The sequence below is a fragment of the Columba livia genome, chromosome 1 (genome assembly GCF_036013475.1).
Source record: "Columba livia isolate bColLiv1 breed racing homer chromosome 1, bColLiv1.pat.W.v2, whole genome shotgun sequence".
In the NCBI taxonomy this organism is placed as follows: Eukaryota; Metazoa; Chordata; class Aves; order Columbiformes; family Columbidae; genus Columba; species Columba livia.
In genome coordinates this window covers 78,899,309-78,921,021 of record NC_088602.1, presented here as the reverse complement: position 1 = coordinate 78,921,021, position 21,713 = coordinate 78,899,309, and the positions used below count along the sequence as shown (strand labels likewise).

At 40.0% G+C, this 21,713-nt stretch overlaps 1 protein-coding gene across 31 annotated transcripts in view; it reads right to left on the bottom strand.

The window, feature by feature from the left end:
• NRIP1 (nuclear receptor interacting protein 1) overlaps positions 1–21,713 on the bottom strand; it is a 147,197-nt gene that overhangs the window by 76,292 nt on the left and 49,192 nt on the right. For 10 of the 31 annotated variants that reach the window (XR_010472902.1, XR_010472904.1, XR_010472896.1 and 7 more), the window contains one exon: positions 13,873–15,497. The exons of 13 other annotated variants lie outside the window; for them this stretch is intronic. The gene's annotated coding sequence lies outside the window, so the exon portion shown is untranslated. Of the gene's footprint in view, positions 1–3,482; positions 4,099–13,872; positions 15,498–19,209; positions 21,711–21,713 lie in introns of those variants that run through there. 8 more of the 31 variants (XM_065063978.1, XM_065063969.1, XM_065064008.1 and 5 more) reach the window with 3 other exon arrangements.

Genomic DNA, 21,713 nt, shown 5'->3' with positions numbered 1-21,713 from the left:
CTGCTAAGCAGTAAGGATTTATACTTCAAAATTTGCACTTCTTGTCCCAAAAGAGCATTTATCCTCTTTTTTTAATCCATTGGATAGTTATCCTATGTATCCTGCCTACTGCTCGTAACCCAGCCCATTGCTCGGCACATCTCACCCAGCAGCTGAGATATCGGCCCCGTCCCCCCTGCCCGCAGGTCCCATGTGTGGGAGGTTGCCCACCAAAGCCCAACTCACAACAGGGCTTGTGCCTCACACCAGACGCCCGGCTGGAAACCCCACACTCTCCCCAGTCTCTCTTCTGGACCCCCTCGGCTCCCTATACATTCATCTACAGGGGAAAAACAAACAAACCAACCAGCCACCAAACCAAAAAAAAAAACCACACAAGCCACTTGGCTTTTTAGGTTCAGGCAAGTTCTGGAAAGCTATTCAAAAGTTAACAAAATATTACAGCCTTCATGTCTTCTATGACAGCCCTGCAAGGAGGTGTCAAGCGCAACCCTTGAGCAAGACAGCTGACTGTGGGAAATGCAACTCCCTGGCGTTGCCTTGGGCAGGTTTATACATGCGCTCGGCACAGCGCAAAACATAGTTTATCTTTTAATACAGTGATGTCCTGCACTGTCACTGGTAAAATTAACAGTGCTCTCACTGCTAACAATAATACAACTGGTATTACAGAAACCTTTTGCCAATGTTCAAAGCCAGAAAAAAAAAAAGTTAGTTCTGAAAAGAAAAACAGAACTTAAAGCAAGCAAGCCTTTTTTCAGTTCTTTTAAACCAATCCCACATTAAGCAACACCTACAGGCAAATATGATAACCATAAAGTTAATTCATGTTTAAGTTCTATAACCTTTATTGAATCACTTAAAAAAAAAAAAATAAAAAAAAAAATAAAAAAAATCAAAGCTTTCCTTGATGCCTTTTACAGAACAGATTGACCCTAAACACAGCTATCAAACACTGCAGACCATACAGCTAGTGTCTACAACATCAATTTAAGTTTACAACAGAAAAACATTAGTTCACTTTTATTTCTTTATCAACACAGTTTTTATTACTGTAATAAATTTTGTTTATTTCATTTTCCTCCGATTTTGATTAGCACGCATTTCACCTCAGAAGATGAAACAAGTATGGGGACCAAAGAGGAAGAGCTTGTTTTCATCTGGTAATTTTCTACCCCAAGACTAAAATTAAAATTAAAAAAAAAAAAAAATAATAATCCCTCTAGTACGATTTGGCATTTGACAGTATCTTGTCTTCTGTACATGCAGGATCTACAAAAATCTGAAAACGACTGACAGCTCTGGCTCATTAGATAACTGGGAACTGTAGGCCAGTCTAACAGGAGGTCAGATTTCATCCCTGCCCGAAACACGCAGTCACTACTTGTTACCTCTTCCACGCACTCAACAAAAGTGTACACCCCTACGTATACATTTCACTCAAGACAAACTTGCTGTCTTGGAGTCAACATCAACTCTATCTCAGGAGACCACTGATAAAATATCAAGTCAGACTTCTCAGCCACAAGTTTAGGCAGACAGTTGCCCCAGACAGCAGAAGCCCTAAACCTGCATAAACACCATTCTGGACAAGAACTTTTGCACTCCCAGATTCCAATTCTTGCTGCCTATATAGCAACAATTACTCAGATGTCATTAGATCAGATTTTAACCCCAAAATATCCTGAGCTCAGAAAGCTTTTGTCATATGGCATCTTAGTGTGTCACTTTCTAGAGTGTTCAGTCAGCCCCAGAAACAGTAAATCACATTTGAATACTAAAGAAGGTTTTCTACCACTCACTCAGGGATATATCACCCCCTTTCCACATCTGACTGCTCCCTCCCCGTGGGTCTTACTGTATGGATTTGCACTCTTTGTTAAATAAAGCTTTACAGTATCTCTGAACATTTATAGTGTCATGACTCAGTTAAATTCTAATCAGCCCATGAGCTGTCAGATGCTGCAGGAAGGTCCCCTCAAAATAAAATAAGTAATAATATAGTCTCCAGATTCCGGAGAGATGAGGCAGAAAGGGACAACTTCCACTTCAGCTTTCCTAACATCAACATAATCCCAAAGCCAGAAATTCCACAATTTTTTTCGACATCTTCGACACACGTCAGGCATTTTACTAAAATCTTCTTTAAATCAGAAACCTAATAAATCATCAGAATGCACAATACAGGAGAAGAAAAAGAGAGATGCAGCACAGACACAAGCCTGTTGGCATGTTACAAAGCTGCCCCTTATTTTGCCTATGCCCTGACACTATGTTTCTTTAGGTTTCATTACCTTCCAACTTAATTGCCGACTGACAAAAACAACAGCCTCCAACAACATGTTCCATAGGGAGAAAGGGGGGGGGGGGGAAAAAAAAAAAAATCACCTTCAAAGGGCTTCAGGGACACAAAAACACGCCTGGAAAAGTAACCTTTAGTCTAGAAGGGAAACAGCGACGTCCCTAAGGAGCCCGAAGCGATGAGAAGGCATCTTTGGGGGATGCAGGGGGCCGAGCGTGTGCCGCCTGCAAGCGGCAATGGAACAGGTACCCGAGACACAGGCTGCCCGCTCGCAGGTAGCGGCGGAGCGGGCAGCAACACGCAGTCGGGGGGACAGGCGAGCAGAGGGCAGCGTGGCCTTGCCCGCAGCTGCTGGGAAAGCAGCCGGGCGGCGGGAGGCGGCGGCGGGAGGCGAGCGAGGCCGCGGCCGGCGGGGCCGGGTCTCCCCGCACCCCCGGGCAGCCGCCGGCGCCTCCCCGGCCGCCGCAGCCGCTGCGCACCGAGCCTGCGGCTCTTTAAATAATTCACATGCACACCGGGAGGAGGAGGGTGCCCCTCCGAAACGGGGGCCGAGGCTTGCAGCCAGCGCTCTGGAGAACACTCGCGGGTCTCGGGGGTAAAGACTAGTAACTTTTCCGTCCCTCCAGCTCCCTCAAACCCACCCTGGCCGGGCAAACTTTCAGCTCGCACCGGGGGCTAGGGGTGCCGGAGGGGCGGCCGTCACCGGAAACAGCCCCCGCCGCCGCGGCCGCCCCCTCGCCGGGCTCACCCCGGCATTGTTCCCCGCCGCCGCCTCCTCGCCCGGCAGCGCAGCCCCAGCCCGCCCCGCTCGGCCATTTCCCCCGCCAGCCAGCACGGCTGCCGGCGGAAGAGCGCCGCACTCACCCCGCAGCGGGCCCGCGCACCCCCCACCGCGGCGGCGGCTCCTCCCGCCGGGCTGCCTGGTGCCGGCCTCCCCTGCGGGAGGCTCCGGCAGCGGCCCCCACGCAGGCAGCAGGGACACGCAGCACCCCGGCCCAGCACCCAGAGCAGCCTCCGGTAGCCAGTCTCGGCGCGGAGGTCCGGGGAAGCGGCGGCGGCTCCCAAAGCCGTGGTGGGCGACTGGGTCCCCGGGCTAGAGGACAGAACGCGCCGCCTCCCCGCTCCCCGCGTCTGTCTGTCCGTCCGCCACCCTCCTCCCCGCCCGACCCCGCGCACATACACAGCGAGCTCCGCTCCGCTCCTCTCCCTCCGCGCCTCTCCGCGGCTCGGGGCTCTGCTGCAATGCCTGTGAGCCTGACTTTCAAAGCCTAACCCGCAGCCGCGATCCTCCCCGCCTTCCACCTCGCCCGCCGCGGCGCAGCCCGGCCCCTCCCCGCGCCGCGCCATTCATCTCTCCAGCCAAGTTTCTTAACCCTTTTCTAACCCCCGGCGACGGGGGCAGAGAGAGCGGGAGAGATGCGCCCGCGCCCCCCCCGCCCCGAGCCGTTTGGGGACAGAGGCTGCGGAGCAGGTTGCCGCGAAACGCGTCGCACGTACGCAAGTCGCGTCGCCTCCTGCCCTCTCTAATTAATCTAACTGAAGGCGCAGAGCCCCCGGGAAACAAACTTACGAGCGATAGCACCGGAGGGCCTGTATTTAATAAAAACAGCTTAAAAATAACTTTTCCCCGGCTCTCTTAGAATAATGGGGGGCGCTTCCAATGGTTACAGTTTCTTGTCGCTTTAGAGCTTGTAGTTTCAGTGCTAGAAACTTTTTTTTTTTTTCTCTTTTAACGAGAAGCCGAGAGCCTCCCGCCAGCGCACGGCGGCCGCTGCCGGGGGAGGGCAGCGGGCTCCCCGGCACCTGCGGCGGTTCCCGGGGAAGCCGGGAGGGCCCTGCCGCCCTCCCCCGGCCCTGCCCTCACTGCTCCCGCCATGTCTCGTTATCCCTCGGCCTCTGCCTCCCAGCCAAGGCTGCACGGAGACAGTCGCCCTGCCCTGGAGGGGAGACGGGGGAGCATCCCTCCGGGCTTCAGCCAGGGCGCCCGGCGGTCCCTGCGCCGCGGGCAAGGGGGGTAAGGCCGGCTCCCAAACTGCTGAACACGCGGAAGCGTTTAGAGAATCGAGGGGCAAAGCGACTCGTCAAAGCTATGCTGTTTGTCCACGTGGCAATAAATACAATTTGGGAGAAAACCCAGCCTTGGGCAGAGCCTCCAAGAGGAGTCAGCCCTCCTCCATTTTGGTGGGTGGCATCCCCACCCGTCTGAAGACAACCTCTGTTGTCAGAAATGGCATTACACCTCAAATTCTTTAGACTTCATTCCTATCAAAGAAGAAAGTATGTGCAGATACACGCTAAACTTGGCTGTACAGGCTGAGCTACAGAGTGCATGTGACCTTCATCACATCTTCCATGTGCCTGTGTTTAACAAGTCTCAACGCTTTGCATGTTGTTTGCCAAATGCTTTACAGAACAACCCATGATACTTCTTCCAAAAGTTAAAAGACTGACAAAAGAGAAACAGAGTTGTTTACAAGTTGCTTATAAATTGTGTGATAATATCTGCATTAGCATATGCCACTATTTAAGTTCTAAAACTTAGTAAAACAATTATAAATGATACAATCAAGAATCTTATTAGTAAAAGACTAATATTGTTAAAGAACATGAATTTTCACTTTAAAGAAACCAAAAGGGAGCACAACACTTGTGAAAAGTCAAATATCTTAACGTAGGGATACCATGAATGAAACTAGATGTAGAAATGTTAAGCAAAACCTCTTTTGCTTTGGAATGTACGGATTGTGTACAGGCTTACAGCGGAGCTAGCAATGTATTACTTGACCTATTTTTTTTTAAGCCAATGAAAGATTTAGGTTAACTTCATCATCATGTGTTTTTAACCACTTTCTTCCAGAAATGCAGCAGTGTTTTCTAAAGCTACTGCATGTCACAGTGTCTATACAACAGTCTCTTTTTTGAGAATATACGTCTCATAATATAGCCTGATTATGCTTCCATTAAAACAATAAGTTATTCTCTTCATTTCCATAGTAGGCTCATTTAGCAAATTCTGATTGTGAAGAAATGATCTTTAATTTTTTATTTCACAAAAAATCTTTATCTCAAAAGTGTTTCAATGCTAAGCAGCTGAATTATCTAGGGGAAAGGAAATTTTCTCATTACTGCAGCAATTTAGCTGCTATTTCAATCAAGAATGTCTGTAGTAAAGACCTTTCATTCTTAACCTTAGGGAACGTATTGCGTAGACAAGAGACCTACAAAATGGGGAATCTTGAACAACCAACAGAAAAAATGTGCACGTGGAGTATCCATTAAATTTATTTTTGTTAGGTAACATATAGTCGGCTGAGGAAACAAGTTTCTGTATGATACAATCAACTGAAATTGTTTTAAACAATGCCATGTATGTATTTAGTGGGCTATTTCCAGCACTTAATATTCATATCACACAGAATTGTGCCACTTGCTCATACTTAGCTAAACTATGAGAATTCAAACAATATACAAAATAAATGGTACACTGTACAAGTGAAGGGAAAATTCCAGCGGTGAAACCAGTCTCTCAAAAAGTATGAAAGTACTGATGTGTGTTTGTAGTTTCTTCCTATGCAGTCTTCAACCAAACCCAAACAGACTCTCTCTAAGCCTAAAAGATGTGCATCTACCAATGTACCTACCTATCTGACATCTCTGGGTTGTGTCTCTGACTTCACTTCATTGTAGATGTTGCAAAAGCAGATTTTTTAAATTTTTCTTTCAATGGGAATTATTCTCTATAGGATGTCTGTAAGTGGAAGGCCAGTTATGACAGGAAAACGTAAACTACTTTTGGATTGGTCTTGGAAAACACTTACAGAAGGTACATTAGATATTCCCAAAATTGCGAGCACTTGGTCAAGAGCTGTTGATACTATGCTTTGCTGATATCAGTGAACCACTTCTTTTTATATTTATTAAATATATGATAATACACACATAGATACATACACAGCCCTACCTTTACAATTGCTAACCGGAAATCTCAAGACAGAAAAGTATGTTTTTGACCTATTAGGAATTTTGTCAAAACCAAAATATAATTGTAATTCTGACATTCTTGAAGTACAAAATTCATCTGTATGACCGTTTAAAAATGGCTACATAAATCGTTGACTTACCCCCAACTTTTTCTCTGATTGTTTTGATGATTACCTGTCCTGAGAGAGAGTGTATGGGGATAAGAGAAACCGTGACATTACAATAATGCATTTAAAATTTATCAACAAAATTACAGTTTCAGTAACAAATGTTTGTCTTTTTCTTGCTGAAGTAAAACATATAGGTCTGTGCCATGCAGTAACAAGAAATATACGATTTTCAAAAAGAAAATGAAAATGCAATTACATGATTCCCAAACATTTTTAAGCTAACGCTAGCCTATTTTTAAGTCACACGAAGTGCTTTCAAGAGCAACTAGAGTTGCTCTTATTTTGATTTGCCTTTAAGATTATATTAGCCTCTCAAAACACTAGCAGCTCTGAAGCTACCTTTTTCAATGAAAATAATTATGGCCTTTTTTTATGGCATCCAATCATGATATGAAAGGCTTAGGATGTCGCCGAGAACCTCACTAGCTTTACAGGAATTCACTTCCAGACTGAACCTTACTCTAAAATAGTTTGTCAGCCTTACATAGACAAATAATGAAATTCCATCCTTGACTCAGCCTAGTTCAATTCATGTAATATGTCACATTACCCACTATTTGGAAGGTGCCTTCACAGATTATTAAATCACCTAATATTCCAGAACTTATATAGGCACACAAAATGAGAGATAGATAAATAGATAGATAGATAGATAGATAGATAGATAGATAGATAATCATTATGATTCTTACTTATTGAATAATTGACTTCAAAGGAAATTTGCCTAAATAAATGATAATCATGTAGCAGTGTTCACCCCTAAATCTGAAGCAGTGAGGTGGGAAAGTCTGCCTCCCTTCAGGAGTACCATCTAGGGCTCACTGAAATCAAAATGGGAACTGTACAAGTGTAATCAGGAAAAATACAGGTCCAGAGCCAGTGTTTTGCAGGGTGTACCATGGTGCATGTCCTGATTTGTTCACAACAGCAGAAAGTCTGCAGCTGTGGGAGGTAGAGCTGAATTATACAGTAACATGTAAAGGGAAGAGTAATAGACTCTCTTTACATAACTGAAAGACATCAAGAGTACATACTGCTTGTTACTTTATCTGCCTACATTTAAAATTATGAAGATATTTGTATGCTTACATAACTCATATCTTTCCCTATTGGAGTTGTTTTCTGCCTTTTTTATCTTTTCCTAATGACACAGTTTACTTCTATTTTTTCCAAGTACTTTGAAGCAGGTCATCTGAGAGAAATGTACCCGTAGGATCTCAAGATTTTGTGTTTTGTTTTTTTTTTTTTTCTGCATTATTTAATAGTAGACTTCAGATCGTGACTTTTTGATCTAAGAGTAATAAGCAAAGGACCAGATGCTAGAGCCTTTTCAATTACAAAAACATTTAAAGACAGCTGTACTATATAAACTCTTATGAAGGAATCATATGCTTGCAGCATCTGGTGAGTTTTGGCCATGCCTCTAGCACACTGTATCTTCTCTGAGGCATGAGCTAGGGTGAGACTTACATTCCCATATGCATTTTTGGGGTGGGGGGGTGAATTTTTTGACTACTGACAGGAACTAACACTTTGTGTCTTGCATTTGGTGGTAGGAAATAAACACTGCTTTCAGCCCCTGTAACACCTTTCATGGAAGAATCAAAGGGGCTTACGCTAAGTTGGTGTGACTACCTTACATTAATTGTTAATATTTTAACCAGAGTAAAATACTGGGGTTTCTAGCCAGAAGAACACATCCTGTACTTGTGAATTTTCTGCAATTTCATCCCACTCACACAAACATGAAAAATATACTTCTGAGAATATTGCTCTGATGAGTCACGCTCCTGGTAGTGGAAGGCATGTCCAGAAAATAACCAGCCTGGAGTTACTACTCCCAAACTGATGTGACAAAGTACCAGGAGAGCAGGTATAACAGTTTGAAAATACTGTTACTACCTGTGGGTTGATGACTATAACATTTGAGCAGGTTATATGCATATAGCTGAAACCATTTAGAACATGTATATTCCCTTCAGACTTTGTATTTTCACTTTTTCTGTGACAAAGATGTTCCCCATGTCAGCAATAACAGATTGAACAAGGACTGAAGCATTGTGCCCTCTCTCACACTCTGCATCTAGAAGTTGCTCTCAATCACAATATTGTTTCACAGCACCATTTTTCTGTCTGGCTATCATGAAATCTGGATAACCCTTTGTCATGGTTCTCATGATGACACAAGCCATGTTGTTGAAACAGTATGTTCTAAAATAAAATGAACAGTACGTACAAATTATACATACGGCGGTCTGGCAGCCTGTACCACACTGCAAATGAAAAAAGTTCTGGAAAGGACCATTAGGAAACAGATTAAAAAGCGAAGCTAAAGCGTCCTGTGTTTGTCCTTCAAAATAATAGAGGTACTAAGCGAATGTTTTAAAATATTTGAACACTTTAATTACATACTAAAATTGTCATAATATTCTTTAATATAAATGATCTTCTGGTGTGACTCAAGTAAATTAAACTGCTGTTTTAAGCTAAACTGAATATCTTACATATTTTAAAAAATATATTTACCTACTCACCCTACTACTGTATGAACAAGAGAACCTTTGATGGAAAACCAATGATATAAAGTACAACTTATTTAAAGAAGCTTAAGCTATCGTTCTACCCATCCACTAATTTGGAACATGTGCTTCAGTAACATTAACTCAAATTTTCGTTTATTTATCCTTTTCTTCATTTTTAAGAAAAATAATAAATAATAGCTTATTTTATTTAACAACAAATAAAAGGAAAGCAGGCAAGTCCAGGTTTATTTTATCCGATTTCAGCTAGAAAGAACCAGAGTTCAAAGATGAAATTTCTATTGTGGCACAGGCTACCTTACTTTAGCCAGCTTAGTCCTCATACCTTGTAAGACTGGGCCTTTTATTGATGAAATAATACAATACCAGTATTTTAAATGCTAAAGTAGCATCTTTTCCATTTGTCTGTATTTTTTTCAGTGTTGTTGATTGTTTTCTTTTTTAAATTTTTTTCATTGTGAGAGTTGGAGGGAGGGGTGAAGGAAAGAGATTGGCCTCAGAAGATTATTGGAAATCAGAAGTACTGAATATGTTTACAATTTTCTTGTTTTATAATGAAAAGGAAAACAAAAATGGAAAAACCTACACTTAACAGTTTTCACAAATGCACAAAAACTTAACAGAAAGAGAAAGACATGGACTACCACCCGTCATTTCCTAACATCACTCATGAAAGCCCTCAGAAAAGTAACAACTAAGAAATTCTCTAAAAAAATCTGTCTTCTTTGGCTAGGTACCTAAAAGGTGACTGTTTGGAAAACATGGTTCCAGTTCTCAGGATTAAATATTCTCAGAAAAATTGGTGGTTACCTACCTAATGTCATACATTTAGTCCCAAGTGATTACCGGTTCTCTTTACTTACAGGTGCCTAATGGGAAAATCCATTTAAATTGTGTATCAAAAAATCTGAGGAACACAAATCACTGGGACATGGAAGCTTAGATAAGTTTCTGCTTGTTTGTATTTTATGTGATTAGTTTATCAGAATCAAATTAGCTAGGCTTTTATAACTGATCCAGCTATGTATCTTTGCATATTTTTATTAGCATACAAATACGTAGGTTTTACTAGGAGACATTAGCTTCACTAAATGTTAGATATATAGCAAATCCAGCTTTGATGCTGTTGATCATCATACTGATATTTTACATGTGACGTGAAACTGGCAGAAGCACAGGAGTGATTCAGCTCACCATAAACCTGATAGCAACCCTTATGTTCACATAAGTTACATCCCCTCATAGAGCTGGGAAATTTCTCTTGCTACTTTTTGCATATATTTGAGAGACCTGCCTAGCCACAATTGCTCTTGCTTTGAAAAGCAAGAAGTAAGAACATGGGGATACTTCCATACGTAAACAGCAGATATTATAACCTGTTTCTAAATATATATAATTCTAATTTTAAAATAATTGCATCTCGTTTTTCTTGAATGATATATCATAAAAATATATGAAGGTGTTTTCTGTGAAGGAGAAAATTCATTCTGAGTTTTGATGACTTAGCACAGAGAATGTCTCAGTTACGTTCTTCATTTGAACTGCATTACAATTGCCAAAACAACATTTTTAAAGTAAATGCTGGAGTGGACAAAAATAATTACATTTTGTGAATAGCTTGAAAGTTTTGTTTCATATTTATTTGGACTGAGAAGCAATATTTTAATTCCTCCACTAGTGTTATAATTATAGCCCACTGTACAATTCACGTTGGAAGCCAGGACCTTGATGTTGTTGTCTTGATAAAATATTCCCAGACGAATCTCATACAAAATACAAATGGATCTATGTTTTTTCTGGCAAACACTGTTTAAAACTACTCCATTCCCTAAATCCCCTTATTTCATGTAAGTGATACTGAAATTCTTGATACATCCGTTCTTTAACACTGTTGCTAACTTCCTTCATAGAAGGTTAAGGACTCACACAACTCCTATGTTATGTCTAAAATGCGTTATGTTCTATGTCCCTAATAACAGAAATGTACAAAAAAGGTTACTTGAAAAAATACATTTGGAAAAAAAAAAGTGTGTGTGGTTTGTCTAGAGCAGATTTAAACTCTTGAAAATGTGATCACTGTTCACAATTATTTAACGAGTAATTTATTAGCTGTTAAATTTGCCAGGATAACACCATATACATTAATTAAATACATAAACATTTCTTCAACTCTCCAAAGTCACAATATGTACTTGTTATGTGTAATTTTCTACTCATGCTGTCTGATTGATGTTGCTCATATGGATGCTTAAAGAAAGCTAATAAATGAAGCAACAATTGAGATGAATTCTTGGCATTTTGAAACAGTTTCATGTGTTTTCCAGAGTTATTTCTTTGATTGTAAATAGACTTTTTTTCATTTCATTTCTATAAAGAAAAAGGCAGACACAATTTACTGTGTTATGCCGCTCACTATTCTCTGCTGAAATTCTCTTTGCCAGTATCAGAAATATACTGTGGTTCCACTTAGAAGCTGTACTTGGAATTATGAGTAAAGCACACTGTAAATCATGGCATGAAGACATGAAATTCTGTTTTCTGTGACTCGTCAGCTTTTTCCCAGGTTTCATCATCACATAAAAAGAACATATATATATATATATATGTATTTTTAATAGTGGATTAAATTGCATGGTCCAGACCATGCAAAAGAGGAGGATATACAACCTTTCCTCCTGTTGTACAGCTTTTCTCTTACAAGTTTTCCTTCCTTCTTTCCCCTATCTCTTCACTGAGAGTTGAAATATCAGCGAACATTTTTATAAATATTATCTGATCCTGGTAGAATACTTCTGGTAGAAAGAAAATCTGTAAGCTAGAAGATAAAAAGTAACCTGTTGAACATTTTCTGAAATCCTTAACAATTGTTAAAAATCAGATTTGCAGAATGTTTCACCCAATAATTACAATTAATTGTCTTTTTCTTGTCTCTTCTGAGGTTAAATGAAAAATAGTAACAATAAGCATTATTTAGTTGCTGGAATGTGAAAGAAATCAAGAGATGCAACACCATGCACAAATTCTATTATACTGAAAAAAAGAGCTGTGTTGATGCATAACACAAAGCATGAAATGCCTCCATGAATTACTATCTTATTTCACATCCCCATAATCCAGCATCACCAAAATACATAAAAGATTTGCCATTGGCTTAAGTGAGTGTGGAATCAAATTCTATATTTTAGATGGGTTATTTTACTATTTAAAATTTTTAGCAACACAGCAATGAGATGTAACCTTCTCCTGAAGACAGGTTCTCATTCTCCAACAATTCTCATTTTGCTGGATCTTAATGTTCTTCTTGAATGCCTGAGGGACTTTATCTTCCTGTTTGGCACAGTTCTAAATTGGCTTAAATCATATTTATCCAACAGTTACCTGCATTATATTTTCAAGGGTAATTTGTGTCCTTCTCCTAGAGCATTTATTTCTCGTGCTCTGTAGGATTCCATTTTGGCCCCGTTCTTACTCAGCAATCCAAAGCTGCCTGTGCGCAGGGCTGTTCATTGTTGTGATGCTGGGTTTCATTTCTATGCTGACAAGACGCAAATCTATTTGTCAACCAAACCAGCAATTTCAAACTACACTATTACCGTATTGACAAGCTGGTGACTATAAAAGCCTCTACGAGCATCAATTTTCTTCAGTTAAAATCAGACAAAAGGGAGCTGTTCATGTCTTGCTCTTGCCATCAACCCAAACCCATTTTAACTTCTAACCCATCTTTAAAATTCAGCCCAGGTTCATTGGTTAAAAGCCTTATGTGTTTTTTGATTGCAAGCTCTTCTTTCAGTATTGCAGTCAAAAGATTAAGACTTGCTATTATTAGTTGAAGTAAATGTGCTTTGCTTATTGTTTTTATGTTCCCTAGACTAGATTATTTTAATGCCCAGCTTGTTGATCTGCTGATGAGACCGATTATCAAATTTCATCTTGTATAGCAAGTTCTGTTTCCAGGGCAATGTATTACACAGACTAACGCATGTTTCATACCTGCTGCCCTCTCACAGTGGCTACTAATACACCACAAAATCTATTTAAGCTATTACTGCTCTTGCCCTGCGAAAAGATACTCGTCAAGGGGCTGATCCTACCAAGTCAAGTTAATGGAAGCTTTATCACCAACTTCAGAAAAAATGAACTGCAAACCCATGTAGCCTCTGCTCATGTCCTTAAAGCTTCTGCATGGACACTGTGTGATGGCTTTCTGCTCATATCTATATATTTTTCAGAAAGAGTTGGTATATACCAACTGGCAGACTCAGAAGTGTTTTACAGCTCCTGAATCCAGGTGCTTGTGCCCTCTGGCTATATGCTACATATTGAAATGAGACTTGGGTATAGGCACTATTTCTTTGGAATCCCTGATTTTCTTCTGAAGGAAACCCTCACATGCGATAGCCCTTCTGTCAGGGTAATCAGAGCACAGGGACTGACAGAAGCAGTCCGGGCTACTGTGCCTGGTCATGGTCTGTACGCCACAAGCTGCACGAGATTTGCATTGTTTCCTGAGGAGTTCTGGCTTGGGAAGGTGTTTTGTCTGTCAGTTACTGAGCATTAAGAAGATGTTGAATTTTATTTTGGTCCTTGTAGTCATTTGTAGGAATCTGAGCTAACCACTCTTTACTATTAACTAATAAATAGATACTAAAATAACCCGAAGCCCACCTGGCAAACAAACAACAGAAGTGTTAGCAGCCCCTTTTTTCAGGCAACCTTATTCCAACAAGTACCTTACTTCTTGGGTGGTGCCACTGAAGTCAGTGAAAATGCTCCATAACAAAACATCCTATAACCTAAGTTTCTGCTGGAAAGTTGGTAGCTTCGTGGTCACTCAGGTTTGCACACTCAGGTGTAGTTTCATTGATCTGAGAAGGGATCCAGCTTTAACATATTTTATTATCTATGTTTAATATGTTCTTATCAGTATAAAAATTAAACAAACAAAACCCACACAGACAAAACAAAAACTCAACAACAAACAAACAAAACATTAAGAGTTTTGTTCCCAGGATTTGGCTTTCAAATGACCAGAAATTAAACCTACAAGACTAGTGTTATTAGAACCTTTCCTGAGAACACAGAAATTAGAAGGTGAGTAATGGAGAAAGGAAAGATTTATGACTATCTAGCCACTGACAATGAAGGTAATATCAGAACAGACTGCAAAACTTGTTTATAGAAAAAGTCCTTACGAAGGCAAGAGTTGCTGCACAAAGGAGTGGTGCTGTTAAGAAAAAGACCGGTTGGAGAACCCCTAAAGTTGTAGCTAAGAATATGGTCCTACAGGGATTATACTGAAGATTAAAATACTTTGGCTCTAGTGACTGCTGTAATGAGAATACATATAGAGACAAACTGACAGAGCTGAAAAGTATTTAATTTAGATGACAGCCTACAAAAATTAATGTGAAAATGAGAATTGCTTAGTGGTAATAGATTGAGGGTACAAGATTCATTTTCTAAGTGTTAACCTTTTACATGACAGTGTGATACTGTAATTAAAATGGCAACATTCTTTGTTTGGGGAATTTATTTTACATTTCTAATTGCTTTGTAGTTCCTGGGTTAGAATTTTTTTCAAGCAATTTCTGACTGACAAAAGTCAAAGATTTTTCACAGCAATACAATGGATTGAGTGAGCTTCATTGTACTGAGCAAAAAGATTAAGCAGCAACTTGTTTTAGTTGTTGTAAGTAATTAAACTATTCTTAAACATTAATATTTGCTCTGGTCCATGCTGAATATGAACATGGAAATTCAATGCATTTCTTTCTAGTAACCCGATCCTTAAGAACTTGCCCCAAACTTTGAGCAGCTTTGATGTTCAAAGGCTTTGGCTGAGATCAGAGACGAGAAGAAAAAATGGGGACCTCTTTACTATATTTTTAACTTTGAAGTCTCAGGTTAAAAGTGCTATTACTGTTTGCTTAAACAAGCAAAAGAATGAAGGATAAGATAATGAATTAGAATAACAGACAAATGACAAATGTTTTCATGAATTACATTTCCTTGTCAAGAGATAGAGTGTTCTAACAGATTTCCGAAGAGATTGGCAATTTGTAGAAAGTCGGCTGTAGGGAAGAAAGAGATATTTCATTGTATTTTGGTTTTAACCATTTAAGTGGGAATTAATAATTCATTTGGAATTTTTCACTTTGTTTTCTTCTACATTTCATAGTAATGGTAGCAAACATGCACGTTATCCAACTGTCAACAAATCCCCTAGACTCAAGCCTGGAACAGCACATCCCACATCTCCCGCATGAAAGTCTTTCATGAAAGCTCCTCTGTCATTCAAGATCATACTATTCCCTCCTGTATTTATTTCTAAGTGTCGCTCAGCTCCATTCCACCAGCTTGGAAAAACGTCAAGAACTTTTATCTTCAGAGTCAGTTGCCAGTTCTGTTTAGTGAACAAGCCAGCAGGGACCTCTGGTGCCATCAATACAGCTCAGTCAGTGCCCCTCTCTTTAGGGATGGAGTATATCATTATCCCGATGGCTGGACAGAAAAAAAAAAAGAAAAAGATGCATTTTTAGAATAGTTCTCAGGGAGCAGTTACTGGAAATCTCCTCCCTTGAGACAGTCTATTGGCAACAAGTTTTGCTGCTGTGACATGAGGTATTGCATCAAGGCCCAATCCTGTCACTAATAAAGTTAGTGGGAAATGTGCCATTCAACAGGATTAATGTAGCAAATAAGAGATAAAAAATATACCTTGCATCTACAAATGCAGATGGAAAGTCATGCTGCAAGTGGGAATGTCATTTTATGTCTGTTTTCAGAATTTGGCTTTGTTTCAAATCAGAATAAGCCCCTTCCCCAAATTTAAAATTGACACTAAAGAAAATGGAAATTTTATTTTCATATTACAACATTTCCATTTTGGGGTTTGGGGGCGTTTATTTAAGTTTGTATCTACAAAAAAAAAGTCAAGAACAGGCTGTTTCAGTGTTCGACTTGTGTTCGTCTTAAAAAAAAGCCCTTTTTAGTTTCCTCTAAAATGAGGCATAGACAGTGTAGAGGATTTTAATTTTTAACAAAACTGGTTTTGGACAGAACACAGTTTACTTGGAGTGTTCCCTTAACCATCTCTAGCAGGCTCTCTTAATTGCCAGCAGACACATTAGACAGATGCGCTAGAAAACATTACTTAACCTGCTCAGCCTGAATGGACAATTTCTGTTGATTTCAGCTGTCAGATCCACGGACTCTTGCTTGCACTAACAGGTAACAGTTCCACTGCCTCAGCAAGTGAAATTTTCCTATACAGAAGCAACATGGTGCTGGGATTACCTTTTTTTTTTTCTTTAATAAGTGTTGGTTCATTTTTTCATAACATATTATCATACTTGGCAATACTGAGTTTAATTCCACTTAAAACGACAGAACTGAATTGTCATCATTTTTAATGGGTAAAATCTATGCAGTTCGTCAGAGGTGCTGTAAAATCTAATCAGAAATTAGACTGTAAAATTAATAGGCGTCTATCCTATATAATACTCTTTTATAAATCTGGAGCTGTAGCAGATTTGGAGTTTCACATACAGTACAATTAGGCAGGGGTGGAATCTTCAGTTTAAACAAATAACCTGTGAAATAAGCAGTACATGACACTAAACAGTGCCTGTGTTTTACTTCGAGTAGTAGGGTACCCGATCCATTAATTCCACTTCTAGGCTTTCATATTAGTGTATTTCCATACTGTAGCTGTGGGATAACCTCTCTGCACTTTATTTTTACACAGCAAAGGTTAAGGATGGCTGTAAGATGCTGGTTTTGACCATGCATCCCTTGTGTGCGAATGTCCAGGTGATGGGAGGGCAGTGCTCACCTATCCCTATTCGGAGCAGAGTAACAGAGAAATATGAACCAGAGAGGCATGAGGCAAGCTAAGGAAGGAGCCAGCTGACAGCTTTTTCTTACCAGCATCACTGAGAAAAAGAGCCAGCAGAGCCAGTGGCTCCCCGGCACTGCCTTGCACAGGGGAGGCTGCAGGAGCCTGGCCACAGGAAGGGAGGTGGGTGATCATAGAATCCTTTTGGTTGGAAGAGACCATTAAGATCATTGAGTCCAACCATAATCTAACTTTAGCACTAAATCATGCCCTTAAGAGCCTCATCTATATGCCTTTTAAACACCTTCAGGGATGGTGACCCTACCACTTCACTGGGGAGCCTGTTCCAGGGCTTCACAACCCTTTCCATGAAGAATTTTTTCCTAATATCCAATCTGAGCCTTCTCTGGTGCAACTTGAGGCCATTTCCTCTTGTGCTATCACTTGCTACTTGGGAGAAGAGACCAACACCCTCCATGCTACAACGTCCTTTCAGGTAGTTGCAAACAGTGATAAGGTCTCCCCTCAGCCTCTTTTTCTCCAGGCTAAACAGCCCCAGTTGCCTCAGCCGCTCCTCATCAGACTTGTGCTCCAGGCCCCTCACCAGCCTCATCACTCTCCTCTTCACTCTCTCCAGCACCTCAGTGTCTTTCTTGTAGTGAGGGGCCCAAAACTGAACACAAGATTCCAGGTGCAGCTTCACTAGTGCCACCATCTCCTCCCTCCTTGGGCTTTGCCCGCCAGCACATAGGTGCGCTCACAGAGCCCAGTCCAAGGGTTCCCATGCCCAGAAAGCAGTACAGGAAAATCTCAAGCAGAACTCCTCAGGATTTTCCTCCCCATCACAGCAGAAGGGCGTGAGGGGGTGTGTTTGTTGTGTCCCGGCCCAACTCCCGGCAGAAGCGGGCAATCTGGCTAAACATATGTAATGTTACATAAGGCCATAGGAGCCGCTGCTGTTGATGGTGAAGGATGGGAAGGCGGCAGTAAGCTGATAACTAACCTTACTTTTCTGTGCTAAAATGACGCGCTCCTAATGGTAATTTGCACCATTTTAACTCCGAGTACCTCCCACCTAATGATTATACAGTGTTACTATAAAACATTAGGGTTCATCTGCAGAAACATTTCTTATGCTGGTGTTCTCTGTGGAGATATACTTATAAAAAATGGTATGAGGGGGGGAAGATTAAATAGATAAGAGCATAAAAACAGATTATAGAATAAATACAGTCTTGTAGATCAGCTTTAACTGGGAGGTGGAAGCTTACACCCCTGATTCTCCTGCTGACTTCTGTAATACTGGACAAATTGCATCATTTCTTTGCACCTCTGTTTCCCAGATTTGAATGCAGGGCAATGCCTTTTTCAACACTTTCTTTACCTTCATTAGAGACATAAGCATTCTGTCTAGCCTATGGAATCTGCATCTCAGTTTAGTCTTCTAACTTGAAACAAATAGTTATCAACTTATACACATTTTTCTTCTTGGTTTGTCTTTTCTTTTTTTATAGATCCTGCTATTCATTCCATCTCTACCTCCATTCCAAGAGAAAATGAACAGTATTTGACAAGAGCAAAAGAGCAAAATCAGTAGGGAAGTATTTTTTATTTATTTATTTATTTTTAACCACAACAACCTGATAGGGAGTAAAGCATGGTGAAAACGAGGTTTTTTTCTTAAAGTAGTTTTTTATAAAAAGCTTTATTGGTGCTTCTTTATATTAATAAAGCCATTCACTGAAGTAATCTTGCCTTACACCATTAGTGCATGGCAATGTAAAATAAGGTGAAAACCTTCAAAAAGGTGATTAAAGGAATAAAGCTGTAAGAAGGAATACACTTTCTTGCTATCATAATTGCACATTCAAGAGGCCTCTGCTTTACTGGTGACAATTCAGAGTGACAACGTTTAGCTCGGTGCTGTCATCGTATAGCTACTATTCTAGAAATTGTAGTTGTACTACTTTCGAAGTGAGTAATTTTATGAAGTTAATTGTGCAGCATTGTTTATGAATTTAAACCACACAATTAATCTATTATTCACAGACATGCATAATGGACTCTTTGCATTGAATGATGGTTTAAGAAAAAAAATGCAACTGATTTTGGAGCTACAATGATTGATTTATGAAATAAAATTAAAAGTGCTAAGTATGTATTATTTGGCTACTCACCAGCTTAGTGGATGGGGGTAGTATGAAGAATATCTATATATAGCTAACTGCAATGTAGGAATATCAAGGAATCAGAGAAATTATTTAAAGCAAGGGGATTAACCTAGAAGTAAATGGTGAAAATTTAAGAAAGGCAATTGGCTATCAAGAGAAAGTAGACAAGAATTAGATGTACTTGCCTATAAAAATCTCTGTGATGTAAGGTAATGGAAGCTTTATTCTTTGAAATTTTAAAACAACTGGATCAAGCAATATCAAATTAAAAGACAGCACTCCAGTAATATCTCTTATTAATATCTGTTTTTTTAAGTAGATAGTGGGACTTTAAATGGAATGCTACCCAATATGAATAATGGAAACTACCTCTCTAAAGAATAAAGGACTTCTGTGGTACCAAGGGATCTGACTTCTTGGTACTTAGCAAGAAGTGCTGGAAATACTTTCCATTTTTAATTCATTTTGAAAAAAAGAAGATGGATGTCATTACAGATGGTGAATGTCACAGGAGTTCATGGGCAGTTCTATTAAAGAGCTTTACACCAAGTAAAAATTCACAGTTTAAATAAAAAGCTACGCCCCAGTATTCTGCTTTAGCTTTTTGTACTAACAAATATTAACTGAACAACAAATTGAAGAAGTCATTTGTTTTCTTTTCACCACATTTTCTTCCCTGAACTGATAGTTAACCAAAGGATGTAAAATCATATTAACGTATGTGACAGATTTGGAAGAGATACACCAAAGTAATACACAAAACTTGCTTCTTCCACCATCCTCTGAATTCCACAAACATTCCGCTATCCCATATTTGAGCTGGCCTACTTCAGAAAAAAAAATATGCATTTCCATGAAAATTACTCTAGTAAAGGGCAGAAGGAGATGGGTTTAGCAAGCATGTTTATATACTTTAATAAAAAAAAAGTTAATCTAAGTGTCTCCATATCAGTAGGTCTTGATTTAAGCTCTAAAATTAAGGAAGCTCCACACAAACCTAACACTGCCAAGTGCCACTAAACCATGCCCTTAGGAAGCTCATCTATGGATCTTATAAACACCTCCAGGAATGGTGACTCCACCACTTCCCCGGGCAGCCTGTTCCAATGCCTGACAACCCTTTCTGTGAAGAAACATTTCCTAATACCCAATCTGAACCTTCCTTGGTGCAACTTGAGGCCATTTCCTCTTGTCCTATCACTTGCTACTTGGGAGAAGAGACCAACATATAACCTCCTTTCAGGTAGCTGTAGACAGCGATAAGGTCTCCCCTCAGCCTCCTTTTCTCCAGGCTAAACAGCCCCAGCTCCCTCAGCTGCTTCTCATCAGACTTGTGCTCCAGGCCCCTCACCAGCTTCATTGCCTCCTCTGCACTCTCTCCAGCACCTCAACGTCTTTCTTGTAGTGAGAGGCCCAAAACAGAACACAGGATTCCAGGTGCAGCCTCACCAGTGCTTTTAGGCTGAAGTAAAATAACAAGTATACTTTGCCTCAACTGACAACTGTCACATGTTTTGAAATAGAAGCAGGACAGATGGATCATATATTAATCTGATTTTAGATATGTAACTCCATCAAAGTATTACAAACCAAAACCATTGCATCAACATGGAGCTTTTTACCCCTGAATTGCTGATGAGCAAAATTAAATAAAATCCACCCAGCTCTTGTGATTTTTATCTTCTGTTGAGCATGTTTATATAAATGTCTAAGTTACAGAATCTTTGTGTGTAAATGATGTAACATACATGTATATATAAAAGCAGGGCTTTTTTTCCCTCAGAGCCTCATTACTGCCTATTCTGTGTTACTTATAGCTGAATAAGTATTAACTTCAGTTCGTTTTACAACTCAGCTTTGTATTCATTCTCCATTAATTCTCCTGCTAAAGCAACCTGACCCTTCTTCAACCTGAACATTAACAGGTATTATAAGCTTCAGTTCTTCCTCTTTCATCTGGAAATTTTCCTTCATACTTTCTCAACTTTATATCTCATATTTTCACTGAGTTTCAGTTATGAGACTATAACAGATCTGAGTGACTATGTTTGAGTGTATGTTTACACTCTTTGGTCATGTGTGATAGAATCACATTATGAATTCTCAGAAGAAAAAGCAGACCATGTGTACAGTATACCGATAATTTTTATAATATTTCATATAAAAATTAAATGGAAGTTCATAATAATCTGACACTATTGCCTTTCCCAATGCAATTTATTGAGCTTATAGCCAACTGAAATTTGTGTATATGCTAACAGTTCTGTTCACCCACTCCACTGGCTGAAGTACGGTTATATTCTCCCCAAAGAAAGAATGGCCATTAAGCACAATATAATAACTAATGGAAAATTTCACATGTAGCAATCTAGAAAAATACTAATAAAATGCAGGGTTACAAATAAATAGCTGAAATTGTCATTTAAAAAACAAAAACGAAAAACAACAACCAACCAACCAAACTAAACAACTTATCTGCTAGACTTCATTTGTTATCGAAAAAATTATAGTATGGTCTACTACAGATGACCTGGTGGCCTTCTAGGATTACAGACTAGAGCATGGGCTATTCAGCCCAAAGGTTAGGGCCCGTGTCCAAAACTTGGAAAGGAGATGAATGTTCATAGCCAAAAATCAGGAACCAGAAAGTCAAACCAAGGGTCAGCAGCCAGAGATAGGAATAAGCATCTGCCCAGGAATCACGACCTG